Consider the following 15,485-nt stretch of genomic DNA (forward strand, 5'->3'; position numbering starts at 1 on the left):
TCATCTTATCTGAAGGGAGGTATCTAAAATAGGTCGGCTTTTTCTCCACTGGCTATACAGGAATTTTAGCTGAATAGCTCAAATGCAGCTGTCTATAATATAGTTGCCCACAGAGTTAGATGAGATAATTCATATCTGAAATGCCTGCAATTACCAAAAACCCTTTCTCCCTGCTCTTCACATTAAGAGCTGTACGGCAGAGTGAAACCAACTGGCTTCTCAGTTCTTTTGCCTTTGCAGGTGCTGGTTTGTGAAGTCCTTTGGGAATAATTCAAGGGTAGAATAAATCTGTGGTTAAAAATGGCTTTGCCCAATATACAGAAACCATAAATGGCTGACAGGGATTCAGAAACAATTTAATCTTGATAACACAAATCACATCTCGTACCTCTCTCATTATGGCATGGCATTATGGCATATTATCCCCTTTCCTCTATTTTATATTCAGTACATAACAGCTTATTTTTCAAGGCCTAATATTTCTATGGGAGGAAAAAAAAGAGAAGAAATATCAGGAAACTAGTATTGCAATTGTATACCTTAATCCTACTCGCTGAATGATAATCCCAAATCACTGCTTCTGCTCACAGGAGAATCAGCAGCTGTTAGCTGCTCCTGCATCACATTCCTATTTATTAGTTCTGAAAACAATTCTTCTGAGTCCTTTAGGTTTATGAAGGAATTGTATGCCAGGGAGTTTGACTGCAGTTGCAAAATTTGAGGAGGAGGGGAGAAATGCAATTTTAAGACTGAGGCCTGAATGGTCTTCTAAATCTCTCATACAAGGATATAGACACAAGGCTGCAGGATACCTAGTACATGGGAAATTAATCATGCTATCTCCAGCTGACAGTTCCAGTGATTAGTGTGCAGAGACCTTTCATATCTCAAAGCACCAGCACATAAATTTGATCAACTTAGGCAAGTGACATCAGTTTTATAAAGTCATATTGTAGCAGAAGCCTCAATTTTGTAATGACAGGACTGTGTTAATTTACTGTCAAAGTACAGCAATGGCTTAGAAGAAAATTCATTTTTGACTTTGCTAAAAAACATACAAGTTCCATTTCTAGGTAGGAGCTTTTCATAACTAGATTCAATCCTCTAAGTCAGAGCTAAAGATTTAATACTTTTGGTCCTGTTCCCACTAAGTCAATGGCAAAACCACTATTTTGCTCTTTATGTTCCTTTCAGCAAGTAATTTGTGACTCAGGAATTTACTTGTTATTACCTGCCAATATTTTTCTGTCGTTTCCTCCCCTTTCCCTACGGTGCAATTTTCTGTGAATGGTTTGTGGCAGATAATGAAGCCACAGTGTTTGAAATCAGATTTATGCTGGCTAAAGCTGCATGGAATTTTTCTTCTTTCTGATAGAATGAACATGTGACAGTCACTATGATGGGTACCTGAGAGAAAGGATCATTGAAGATGTCACAGGGTGAGCAAGGAATATGTCTGGAACAGATAGAAACTTAGAGATGATAAGGAAGATCTGGGAGAATTTTTGTAACTTAGAACTTTTTATTTTCTGGGTCTAAGCCATGTCTAGGAAGGAAAATAGCCTAACACTAAGCTTTCTTGCTTAATACTGGTAGAAATTAAGTGTATTTTTTCATTGAATTCACACAAAATAATTATACATGCACATAATAAAAAATGGGAGGCATAGTTCTGGTTCTGATTTTGTTGAAGTTGGGAAGATTTTTGCCATTAATTTTAATGAAATCAGGGTTTCATCTGAGGTCTTTAAAACCTTCCAAATGCAATCAAGGGGGAGCACATGCAGCCCACATAAGAAGATAAGAACATGCTTTGTGGGTTTTAGTTCATTTTTTTGTGTCTGTGCAAATAAATATGTTCAGTTTTGCAAATATAAATAATTTCTGCACACAATTTTGTGCAGGAAGAAATGAATTCTGAAAGTCAATTTAAAATTCTGGTTTATAAAGTTAAGATTGTGGAGCACTGAACAGAACTGGGTTTGACACTTCTGATGAAAGAGGCAAACTTTCATGAATTTGTGGAACACAATGGAAAGAATGATGTCAGCAGCTGAAATGTAATTAAGTTTGAGAGCAAAAGATGCAAAATACAGTTACTGTGTTGTGCTCCCAAAGCTGTTCTCTTTCAATCAATGAAGGGAACTGCAAATATCAAAATAAATAATTGACCTTGTGATTACAATGGCAGGCATCTAAGACAGACACTTATGCTGCTGTTTAGGTTGAAGGATTCTGAACAGCTGTCTCAGAAATTACTTCTACTTAAACAAAAAAACATGGATTTGGTGTTTTATAAATGTCTGAAAGTGGAAGAAAATGAAAGATATATATTTTGAGGAGGTTACTGTTAGGAGGAAGTGGATTAACCCTAGAATAAAGGTCCTCCTTCCTTCTAGATAACATCTTCCTAACTCAGGTGATTTTCAGGGATGTATTCAGGGAGAATGCTTGAGTTGAAAACAGGCAAAAAAAGGAACTTTACTTTTTACACATTTCGTGATTGTCCTTTACAAAGTGCTGAGGAACTCCTTGCCTCAGAATGGTGGCTTCTAAAATTTACATCGATTCAAAAATCAATAGGACAGGCTGTGGGTAGAAGAGTCCATTGTAATCCATCTTTGTTTCAGGATGTCCCTGAGCCACAAATAATTAGGGATGGTGAGATTATTCTGGGAAAAAGTCTGTTCTGTTCTTATAAATACGAAAATTTGTTTTTTTCTTATACTTTTCACTAGGTGTTTGATACCAGGCTAGATGGAACTTTATTCTGACTCCATATGTCTCTTCCCTCAGTATATTTGTGTATGCTCTGCGTTGTTCTCCCTTCTTTCTTCTTCTCAGACAGAAAAGATGGATTGTTTTAGATTTTGGTGTACCCCATGGATGTTGGCCATCCATCATATGGATGTAAGGTATGTCCAAAGCAGTATTATCTCCATGGGTCTCCCAGTGCATTTGCTTGAGTTAATAGGAATTCTTACATAAAAATTTGAGTCTCTGAGAGGCATGGGTTTATCCAGCAGACTGTGATAACTATCTTAATTCACAATCACATGACTGCAAACTTTATTTGCTACACAAGAAAAAAAGGTCTTGCCTTTCTATTGACTTATGTAAAAGCTAGTATTTACCACTACCAATACTTCCCTGTTCTGTGTAAACAGAACAGCTGTTGATCTTCTTGTGTAATAAACTGGTGCTGGGGAAGATCCCTGGCTGGGAAGGGAGTTTCAGCAATTTGTCCTCCTGTTACAACACCCCTCCTGAATAATGAAAGCGTTGTTTCTGCTCGAAAAAACTTCAGACTGCTGGAAGTAACAATAAGGTTGTTATACTGAAAGTAAAAATTGCCTTGCATTTAAATTTGAGAATAAGTTAAACCAAGAATTTTCTTTAGCAAAAGAGTTCTCATTTTTCACACCTTCTATTTTTAAGGTAAGCCCCCAGTATCTATCTCCTGTAACATCCCTCAAAGGTTTTTTCTGATCTCTAGTTCTGCCAAGTGCAGATATCACTGTGAAGACCAGCTGTGTCATCATAAAATGCTAGTCTGTGTTTTATAACATAGGGATAAGCATTGTTCCCTGTAAGACAGAGAAAACAAGATTCATCATAGGCAGGTATAAGCATGAAGGATCATAGAAATTCTTGCACTTTGACACTATAGATTGTCTTCTTCTGAACTATTCACCCTACGTTCATTTCCCTTGTAGCTGATGAAGAGGAATAGGCATGTTTAGGGCATGATTCATCTACTATTTTAGATAATTATTCAAGATGAGTTAAACTGCACATTTTTTCTTTTGACTACAGAAGAAGCCTGGAGTCACTAGCTTCCATAGAGATGCTTTAATCTGGTGAGATGAATCCTACCCTGTGAGTCTAGCTCTCTCAGCAGAAAAGATTTCTGCTTTCCTCTTCACTTGTGACCCAAAACACAGAACTGCCAGCTGCACTGGGAAAGCCAGACAGATTTATGAAGAAACCAAATGCAATGATCGAAAAGCTCTGTGTTTTCACCCCCCTCCCCCCCCCCCCAATCAAAGCCAAGGCAGTGGAGGCGTAACCAAGTCCTTACACCGATGAACATTATGTCCATACTGGTAATGGTAATTCCAGCAGTCTTTATTCTACCAAAACCTGCAGCAGTAGCTGGGTAGATTTGTTCAAAGACTGAAGTCAATGGTAGCTGTATCTTTTCTGGCGAGGTAAGTGATACTTTTTAATTAACAGCAGTCTTTTTTGTGTTTTCCCCTACTGATAATGATTCTTTTTTTTACACAAAATTTGTATTTCCAGATAATCAAGTTGTGCTCTTATCATGTCAATGCAGTACTGTATGTGCACAGATGAATATAGTAATTATTAGAAGTCTCCTTTTCAGGGTGAATAGAAAGATTAATAAGGATGGGAAACCCATTAATTTAATTTAAAAAAAATCTCCCCACAGCCTCCTGATTAGTTTAGTCCATAATGCTCTTGACCTCCTGGAGTTGGAAACAAAAGAACAGTGGGTACTGAGGGCACAAGTGACTTTACATGCCTTTGCATTTATTACTTCACTAAATCCATTGATTGAAATGTACTTTCTATCAAATATAAAAGTCTGTCTAGCATTAGCAGTGTTCCAGCTGTGCTGGGTTCCCTCCTCCCACACTGTACTCCCCAGGCCAGAGCTCAGTGTGCAGGACATCTGGAAGCTGCTGGACACTTCTAAATCCTGCTGTACACATTGACAGCTATCCATGCTGACAGATAAGAAGAAATGAAATTGCCTCTGTGTATAAAAATCTATTTCATGGAAGCCAGAAAGAATAGCCTTAATTAGTGTTGTGCACTTGAAGAACCCATTGTCCTACCTGAAGTAAAGACTCTTTGAACATAATCTCCCTAGCAACCATGGCACTCTGAACTCCACAGCTTCTTCTGAAAGATCCCAGAGTGCACCTCTGTTTTTCCTGATCTGTTTTATCACTAACCTGCCAGCAGCATGGCAAAGAGCAGATTCAATGCCATTTTCAAAATGGAGCATTGTTGCTGCTCTAAAATTAACTACTGAAGCTGCCTATGCCAAGCAAAGGTAAGGAGTTGAAAATCTGAGGGGGGCAAGATGAGATGGAGTTGAGGCTTTGATCTTCATTATGCACTCACATCAATTGCATGTGGACTGAGAGCACCGCAATAAGTGCACTGACACATCCTCCTTGCCTACTTGTAGCATGCTGGGATACTTTTTCAGAGTCTGCCTTTTCTGAGAGCAGGTCTGCCAAAGAGGTTTACACGTTGCGATAAACCAGTCCCCTGAAATTTTGAATCAGAGCAATATACCAGAAGAGAAGCAACTACACCGATGTCTCTACTCCATCTGTGATAAGCAACACACTGCTTGGGATACCCTCAGTACCGTTTACAGCCACAGGCAAATATGTATGTTTCCTCAGGGTGTCACAGAAAATAAATGATTTTGGTGCCTGCAGTGCATTTATTTCTCAGCAATTGCTTCCTACTGGTCACTGAGGATTGGGGATCTTTACTCTACACCATTAAAAACTCAATATTTACTGCACCACGGTACATGCTGCTCATCAATTCCATTTTCTGTAAGATGGCTCTATCATAAGTTTTGACAACATATTACGTCTCAAACACAGAATTGGTGATAATCTGTGCTCTCAAAGCTCCTCACCTAGCTCTAATTCAGCTGGCTTCCTCAGCTTCCTCCAAGGCAGCTGCTATTTCCTCCATCTGGCTTCCTCTGCTGTCGCTCCTCACTGCTTGTAGCTCTGCTCCTTCTCTCTGAAGTTCTCTAACTCCTCCTGAATTTGTTCCACCTACTGGACCGCTCCAGCTGATACTGTGGGTTCTAGCTGTCCTGCAATAAGTGCTGCTAGGGCTGCTTGTTTCACTTGGAGGAGTTATCTCCCACGAATATTTGTGTGCCTCAGGAAATAGCATAATTCAGTAGAGCAGGTAGCAATCTTTCTAGGCATTAATATTAATCCAGGGCTTGGCATAATGTCAAGAAGCTGTGCTGCTTGGAAGGGTTTTGTTACTGCGGTGATGTACAGCTAAATGATTGACCATCCATGGTTATTAATGAAATATTTTATTTTGGGTCAAATTAAAATTGAAAAGTTTTAAATTTATTTTGATCCTAGCTCTTTTTTTTCCCCCTCTCTCTCTCCATTTTGGCAGTTAAACAGAAAAATGAATTATTCACACAGCCCTACTGAGGGTGATATTTTCTACTCTCTCTCCGCTACCATCTGACACAAGCAACGTATAGTCACAGTTTTAGAGTGGACCATGCTACCATTTGTGCACAGCTGGGAGAAAAATCACCTTCTTAATTCTAAATCTCTGCAAACTGTAGGGGAAGATCAGGGCAGGGGAACTAGAACGAACAGGAGAACTGAACTGCTCATTCTTTGACTACCAGACAAAGTCCTTGTTTTGTGACTAACACACGATGAGCATACATTTGCATGAAGTATTTTTTCTCCTCAAATGTGCAAATAGAAATGCCTGTGTGTATCTAACCCAAACATGCAAAGGATAGATGCTGTGAGGGGTAGGAAATGAGAAGATGAAGGTAGAGCCCATTTCACAACCCTTGAAGGGGGCCAAAGGTAGGACAATCATGGACATTCAGCAAGATAAATGTGAAGGGAGGTCTCTGAGGGGCTTACCTCTGCTATGGACTTTCTCCTCTTCAGTTGTAGCCAAATTCCACATTTCTGTACTTTCCTTGTACCCTTATTTTTGAGACTGGCGAAAGAGATTTCTTTTTCTTTCCGGCTCCACTGGAACTAAATCAAAAATAAACAGTAAAAGAAGGCGCTGAAAAGGGAGCAAAAAGCACTCACTTGAAGAATGCACATTAGGACTTCCTGCTGTCTGTATGCTTCAAGAAAAGCCATCTGTAGAGATACAGTTGTGTAGCTGCAGTTCTTCGAAGCTGATAAAAACAAAGAAAGAAAAAGCTTCTTGGGAAAGAACAGTAAATTTGTCCATTTTAAATATTCAGATGTCTGAATTCTGAGTTCTTTGCATGACAAGGCAAAATTATACATTCCTTTATGCTTCCATAATGATCTTACTCCTTCCATTCCAGTTGTTACAGGGGCATCCTTAACTTATAAATCACACTTTTTTCCTAATTTTTATATGTAGAAATTATTATTGCTAAAAACAACATATAAAGGATTAGTATCACTGAGAGTACAGAAATAAAATTTGCTTTTTCAGCTTGTTTATGCATTTGACAGTACTTATTTTTCATTGTTGTGTTTACAGGAATGGGCCTGAAGTCAATTTCCATTGTCAGTTTTACATTTCACACAGCAACAGGAAAGAAAAAAAAATGTTTCCAAGACAGAAAAATGTGATTATGACACCACAGAAATGGGCAAGGAGAATCAAAGGCAAGGAAAATATTTATTTTTTTTTACGACATTTTATTAAAATGGACTACTACTCACAATGAGAATATCTGGGGAGGAATAACCCCATGCATCAGTACAGGTTGGGGGGTGACCTGCTGGAAAGCAGCTCTGCGCAGAAGGACCTGGGAGTGCCGGTGGACACCAAGTTAACCGTGAGGCAGCAATGTGCCCTTGTGGCCAAGAAGGCCAATGGTATCCTGGGGTGCATTAGGCAGAGCATTGCCAGCAGGCCGAGGGAGGTGATCCTCCCCCTCTCCTCAGCCCTGGTGAGGCCACATCTGGAGTACTGTGTCCAGTTCTGGGCTCCCCAGTACAAGAGGGATGTGGCGCTACTGGAGCAAGTCCAGCGAAGGGCTACAAAGATGATTAGGGGACTGGAGCATCTCTCTTAGGAGGAAAGGCTGAGGGAGCTGGGCCTGTTTAGCCTGGAGAAGAGAAGACTGAGAGGGGATCTTATCAATGTGTACAAATATCTAAAGGGAGGGTGTCAAGAGGGTGGAGCGAGACTCTTTTCAGTGGTGCCCAGTGACAGGACGCGAGGCAATGGGCACAAACTGAAACACAGGAAGTTGCATCTGAACATGAGAAAAAACTTCTTCACTGTGAGGGTGACAGAGCACTGGAAGAGGTTGCCCAGAGAGGTTGTGGAGTCTCCTTCTCTGGAGATATTCAAAAGCCGCCTGGACGCGATCCTGTGCAATGTGCTCTAGGTGACCCTGCTTGAGCAGGGGGGTTGGACTAGATGATCTCCAGAGGTCCCTTCCAACCTCAACCATTCTGTGATTCTGATCTCTTTAAATAGCAAAATATAATACCATATTTTCCTTCTCTAAATAAGATATGTGAAGTATCTTAAAACATTGTATACACCAGAGAAGAAGCATCCATTGAGCCTTGTATAATAATATCCAGATCTCCTTCTGCAATTTCACTAGAAAACCTGGGGTGTACAGGATGGACTTCTTCAGAGCCTTGTTCTGTGAACATACACTGTGAGCATGCGATACAAGTTGGGCAGTAACTGAAGCAGGAGTTCATGCAAAACAGAAGCAGTGAAGGATGACTTGTGTACTGAATGTAGTATAGACATCTCAACTCCCAAAAGCAAACAGGGCCGCATAAGTTCAGTCCATGATGACTTAACGTATGACTAAGTCAATTAACACTGAATTGTTATTGACTCTTACTCACATCGTGAACCACCTCCTCATCAGATCCTCTTCTGCAGAACTGCTGCCTACCCAGTTTTTCACCCTTCTGCCTGAGTGGAGTACTTTGGACTGGACCCTATTGTACTTCAGATCATTTTTTAGTCCTTTTCTTCAATTTTCAAGGTCATTGTTGGCCTCACTGAATATAGCAGGCCAGTTTTGACTTTTGGTTCAATGCTTCTTGCAGGGAAAGGAAATGTTACTATTAACTTTAAAAAACTTTAAGTTGGTCTCCTTAGCATGAGTTTATCCCACAGAAAAGTTGACTGACATGAAGATAATTAACCTGGATTACCAAAATCATTGAGTCTGTTCCATAAAACAGCAACTTGGAACAATGACATCATTTGTACAGGGAAAATGATTCCCATGGCCCACTCATTTCAGAATCAGGCCCTCTGTTTCCCATTGCTTTTTTCATGTTATAGTCTTTGCTGACTCATCTATCTGTCTTCTGATATTTTATAAATTTGCATTTACAACAAAGTGTATTTATTTTTTTAATACAAGTGTATTTATTTTACCATTAATAATTCATAAAATAATAACAGTCAATATAATAAAAGACATAAAGTGATGAAAATTAATAATGTAGTTTATAATTATGAACATATTAATGTGACTGGGGGTCTGGAGCAAATGACTCAAACCATCTTTGTTCCTGTACCCTATGTGTTCTACCACAGTAGAGCATGACAGTGTCATCAGGGTGTTTTAATATTTCTAGTCCAGGTATGTTAGAAATAGGTAGTATTGGTAGTAGTTAGTAGTTATCAATATATTCTATGTATCTGAATATACTGTTCTGTCTCTGCAGGTAGGACATTCATCTTAGTCTCACAATGGGAAACCTCCAGACAGTTCTGGGGAAATTCCAGAACTGAATGAAATAAGCAGCCTTCAGAACAAACTTCAAATCATGACCTGAGTGTCACCAAATGTCTTAAGGGGTGGTAATTCAAGGGAAATGTAACGCTTTTCTGATTTTTTTTTTTTTAAACTGTGGAAGTATTAAACTAACTTCAAAATAACAAAGGTCACTATTTTTTAAAAGACTTACAAGTTTTAAACTGCTTTTGCTGTTTTTGAGCCCTCTGTCTTGGCAATACTGCTGAATGCAATTTTCTGAGAAATTTGACCTCTGTCAAATGGATTTGATCTTTTTTAATTGAGCTTAAAGTCAGTGGTGATTAGTGTTCTGAGCAGAAAATCATAAACTTTAGAGATGTAAAATTCCTCCTGTGATTTCTGATTTACCTTTTTGTCACAGTAGCATTATTTTTTAATTCAGATCTACTATTGTGGTTTGTATCTTGTTTTAAATCTGCCAGGTACTAAAGCTCTCACTGCTCCTCATTAGGGTTTTTTCACAGCTGTCCATAGTGCATATCATTGAGAAAAAAGGAACTCAGTTCTTGCACAGACTATTTGGAGACAGTTTCAAAAATTCTTAGTTTAAAAGAAAAAGCCTGGGATACAAACAGATTGGAAAGAGTGAAATAAGCAAAGTCACAATGTGGACATGTATAAGTTCAAGGAGATGAATCCTATGCAGATATACCCTCGTCTCATGGAAGATGCATCTTAATCAGTTAATACCATAAGAGCCTCAAAGCACACATGGATCTTCTTTCTCTGCAGTGTCTTTCTGATCTCGTCTTGTATGATGACTGATGACTAGATAAGAATAGGACAAAAAGGGTCTGGGGACTACCTCTTCCAGGACAATTATTTTTAAGTGAGGAGAAAGACATCAAGGACTTTGCAAGTAACTGTGTTTATTTATAATCAGCATTCCTTTCTTCAGCTGAGCACTCACAATTTAAAAGTCAAGTGATGCTTGATGCTACATAAAGCTTTCCTCACAGGATCATTAAAACCTTAACAGTCTGCAGAATTTGTGTTTAGACAAGTGTTGACATGCTGTAGTTAAATCCCTTCTCCATCCCAGCCTGGTTAGAGCAATTCTAAAATATTGCCTAGCTACAGAAACAGGACATTAACCCTTCATAAGCAATTGCCTATTGTGTGTATGTTTTATGCCCATGGCTTTTGTTACTCACTATATTCCTGTGTATGCCAGTGGCCTGAGGGAAGGGATACTGGGGCTGCTTATAACTCCATGTGTATGGGAATTCCTCCTGGGAACCACTCGCTATTCACTTTGGAGCCATCCCTTCTGTTTCACTGCAACAGTACCAGGAAAGCAGCAGAGGCAAAGAGTCTGATCTAACATTTTCATTAGTTTGAAAGTGCAAGTTCACTTTTGGCAGTAGCTGTATCTGAGAAGTAGCAGAGGATTGTATTGCCCTTTGCTTTCTACATTTCTTCAACATTGAAACAACTTTTATATTGGTGCTCTATTTGACAAGCTGCTTTGGAGTCCATCAGCTTCCTTTGGAGTCTGTCAGGACCTCCTACCCTTTCATTAATTTTTGTCTTTATGTTTTCTAGACGAGAGAAGCATCACATATTCCTGAACAAGCGATAAAAGGTTACTGTTTAATCTCCTGGACCTCCGTGGAACTAATTTGCTTTGCTTGCTGCTTTTTCTTTCCATTCCACCCCCCATTTATAATAACATTAATTACATGCATATAAAAATATGTTGTCTCTTTGGCATTAATTACTTTGCAGTAAAGATGAATGAACTTTGTAAAATGTTCAGTGTCACACATTTATAAATGGCTAACAACCAATGGTGCACAGGTCACCAGTGTTGTGGGAGCTGAAGTAATGACTACAGAAAAGTATACAAAATGCTATGCAAGGTGTCTTTGTATATGAAATCCTAGTTATCTGTAGTCATTTCCCACAGATATAGGTAGTCTTCATATTTTCATTTCTGTACAAAGAAGGAAATCTACCACTGAGAGGAACAATGGGAGTAGTATTCTTGAAAATCTGTCAGAGTTCTGACCAGCATTTGACCAGACACACCTTTTCTGAGACAGAAGACGTTAAAACATCTGTAAAGAGTGGAGCTGCACAGTTGATAAGTGTGATATTAGGAAAGTTGCAAAAAGTTGTTTCAGAAATTATTCTGAACCAAGACTGTTCCATAATTTTGTCAAGTTTACCACCTATAGGCTACATTGCCCCTAGCAAAAGGAAGTGTCCTGGCAGGCAGGCAGAAATTCCACTCCTGCATCTGCTTCTCATGTTCTGTTTTGGTGTAAAGGAGAAGACTGGAGGAGGACAAAGAAGAACAAAGTTCAACTTTTCAGGTGCCTGCAGACCCATGGGTCAGGCGCCTGCAAACTGCACAAGTTCCAGAAATTGCACAACAAGGGATTATGGCTTCTGGGAAACAAGACTGTGTTGGTATATGCTGGATCTCCTGGCAGTGCTAGCCTGTAGAAGAGGAAGTCACATAGCTTAATCTAATACAGTCTGCAGATAGCGTGACTGGTGTTTTTAGTCTATACCGGAGTAAATAGAAAGTGTGCTTCTAAAATGGTTGCCACTACTGGGCTTTAATAGTTGCAGTGAAATACCATAGGGAAGGGAATAACACAACTTAATATTTTTGAATATTCCATGCTTTCCTCATAGCAAAAAATGTGTGTGTGTGATTAACTTTATGCCCCCGGGAAAAATCCCATTAGAGTCAATTAACCACCGTGCCAGTAGTGCATGAAGTAGGAATTTAGAAGTAGTGGCAAGATGTTGCATGGAAGTACACACAAAGGGAAAAAAAGTATGTTTTTGTATGGCCAGTATGCCATGATTGTCAGATTACCTACAGGTAGAAAAATTGTGGCATTCCTCTCTCAAATTCCAGCATGACATATATACATGACATACATAGCATGTATGTGTGTACTAAGCCATTTCAGCCACTGGTTCCAACTACGATCGTAGTCTCTATATAGTTATTTTAATTTTGAAGTCCTATAATTTCTCCAGTCTGGAATATGAAGTCAATAGAATAATTCCCATCTACTAATACTCAAAGGTTCTGTAGGATCAAGGTATTTTTTTAAGACAAAAATTGAGATGTACATGAAATTCTCTGTGACTGTATTTTGAGACAAGGTTTATATTACAGAAACACCTTATATATGTCATGAAGGATCTTCTTTAAAATTGTATCATGTAGTAAAATTAAATCAAGTTTTCAGGACTATCATGTCATTAAAAGAAAAAATGTAAGATGGCTAAACAGGATCTAAGCCTAAAATTCAGTCCCTTTTGGATTAATAGATCACTCTGTCAGTTGCTTTTCAAGTGTATTTTAATGTTTACTGTTGTAGCCAGCTACTTCACAATCTTTATTTGTTTCTTCACAACAATCTCATGTGTTAGGGAAGTTTCATTTTTCTGATATTATAGCTTTGATAGAGAGGACAGGAAAAGTTACAAGCAAATTGGTGGCAAAGCTGGGAACTGAATCCTGATCTGTGAGACTCAGGTAGATGATCTCACAATACAGCCATCCTTTTCTCCTTGTAGTCATATGGGGCACATACAGGGGCTTATCTCTAAGTTCATGGACATGTACATTGACTTCCACAGGCTTGTGTTGTATTCTTGAAACTGGATACGGGCATAAGCTAGCTCACCACTTCACTACTCTCAAAGCTCCCATGTTTTACTGCCTATGCCTTCCTTCATAGTACATCACAGTTAATTATTTATATTTCTTCAGTACTCTCTCCTTTTGAATGAGTCATTCCATAATTGATAGACATTTCTCAGATAAAGTGCTCAGGAAAATTATGCTTGAACTTAAACATTGTTAGATTGAATTGTATGGTTCTGTTCAGCTGTATAGGTCAAGTGCACCAGCGTGACCACTGAAAGTGCAAATGAGTCATTACTTGCTATCCTATTGATCATCATTAATTCTAGAATAATACTGGTTCTCTGTTATGGGAAGGAAAAAAAGTCTTTGAATTAGCTTGTACACAGATGAAACTTTGATCCCAATAATATGCATGTGGCATCAAGGCTTAACATTAATTATGTGTGGAAGGGTTTGCAAGATCAGGCCTCCCATCTTTCCTCAGAGCATAAACTTACTTTTCCTTAGTGAGGAGAGGTGTATTAAGTCTAAATATTCTAAAATGTTGAGTACCTCAATTTGTGAGAGCCAATATGATTTACTTCAAAAGAACTCCATTTTACATAGGTTGGGCAAGCAGCGGCCCTTTGAATATATTAATCAGGCTCAATTAAGATGCTTCACATTGGACCCCTAGAAGTCCTTTGTAATCTTTTTAAAAAATATACACATGTTCTTTTATTCTTCCAGCATTTTAGAAGTAAAAGAAAATTGCACACAACCAGAGAGAACAAAAAAAACAACATACAAGCATTTTGCTGTTTTTTTGTTTTTTCTCTATATTAAAAATGGTTATGCAGGTAAAGAATTTTCCCACACTGAACTAAAATCTCTGTGTAGTCTATTTCAAAACTCCATTTTCAGAAAGAAAAATGTCACTTTGACAGAACTTCCTTCTCCCAGGGCTTCAGTAATAGCTATCTGCCAAACAACATGCTAAATACGCTCATCTGCAGAACTACCAGTACACAGAAAGAACAGACTACATAGAAGACATTGCAATAAATGCAGTTATTGCCTGTTACAGGTTAACTCAACTAATTTCAAGTTCAAACCTTACAGCCTAAAAATATGAATTATGACAATTTCTCTAGGTAACAATTTCTCTGAAATACACTAACACAAAGAAAGCACTTATGAAAAAAAAAAAAAAACAAAGCTCCTTTTGACTTCTGTCTGCCCAAGATGGCAGACAAGGCAAATAAAAAGGCTGTGCCCCCGAAGACAGAGGCAAAGACCAAGGTGCTGAAGGCCGAGAAGGCCATCCTGAAGGGCGTCCAAAGCCACAAGAAGCAGAAGATTCTCATGTCACCCACTTCCCAGAGGCCCAAGACCTTGTGACTGCGACAAGGGTTGTGATCGGTGGTGCAAAATCTAGTTGGAGGCCAGTTTCTAGTGGTATCCCCCAGGGGTCAATACTGGATCCAATCTTGTTCAACTTATTCGTCAGAGACCTGGATGAAGGGACAGAGTGTATCCTCAGCAAGTCTGCTGATGATACAAAACTGAGAGCAGTGGCTGATAAACCAGAAGGCTGTGCTGCCATTCAGAGGGACCTGGACAGGCTGGAGAGGTGGGCAGAGGGGAACCTCATGAAGTTCAACAAAGGCAAGTGCAGAGTCCTTCACCTATGGAGCAATAAACTGGAAAACAGCTCTGCGGAGAAGGACCTGGGGGTCCTGGTGGACAACAAGTTGACCATGAGCCAGCAATATGCCCTTGTGGCCAGGAAGGCCAATGGTCTCCTGGGGTGCATTAGGAAGAGTGTTGAGAGCAGGTCGAGGGAGGTGATTCTCCTCCTCTCCTCAGCCCTGGTGAGGCCACATCTGGAGTCCTGTGTCCAGTTCTGGGCTCCCCAGTACAAGAGAGATGTGGCACTACTGCAGCAAGTCCAGCGAAGGGCCACAAAGATGATTAGGGGACTGGAGCATCTCTCTTAGGAGGAAAGACTGAGAGAGCTGGGCCTGTTTAGCCTGGAGAAGAGAAGACTGAGAGGGGATCTTATCAATGTGTACAAGTATCTGAAGGGAGGGTGTCAAGAGGATGGGGCCAGACTCTTTTCAGTGGTGCCCAGTGACAGGACGCGAGGCAACGGGCACAAACTGAAACACAGGAAGTTGCATCTGAACATGAGAAAAAACTTCTTCACTGTGAGGGTGACAGAGCACTGGAACAGGTTGCCCAGAGAGGTTGTGGAGTCTCCTTCCTTGGAGATATTTGGAAGCTGTTTGCACATGGTCCTGGGCAATGTGCTCTAGG

The sequence above is a fragment of the Apteryx mantelli genome, chromosome 1, assembly GCF_036417845.1.
Source record: "Apteryx mantelli isolate bAptMan1 chromosome 1, bAptMan1.hap1, whole genome shotgun sequence".
NCBI lineage: Eukaryota > Metazoa > Chordata > Aves > Apterygiformes > Apterygidae > Apteryx > Apteryx mantelli.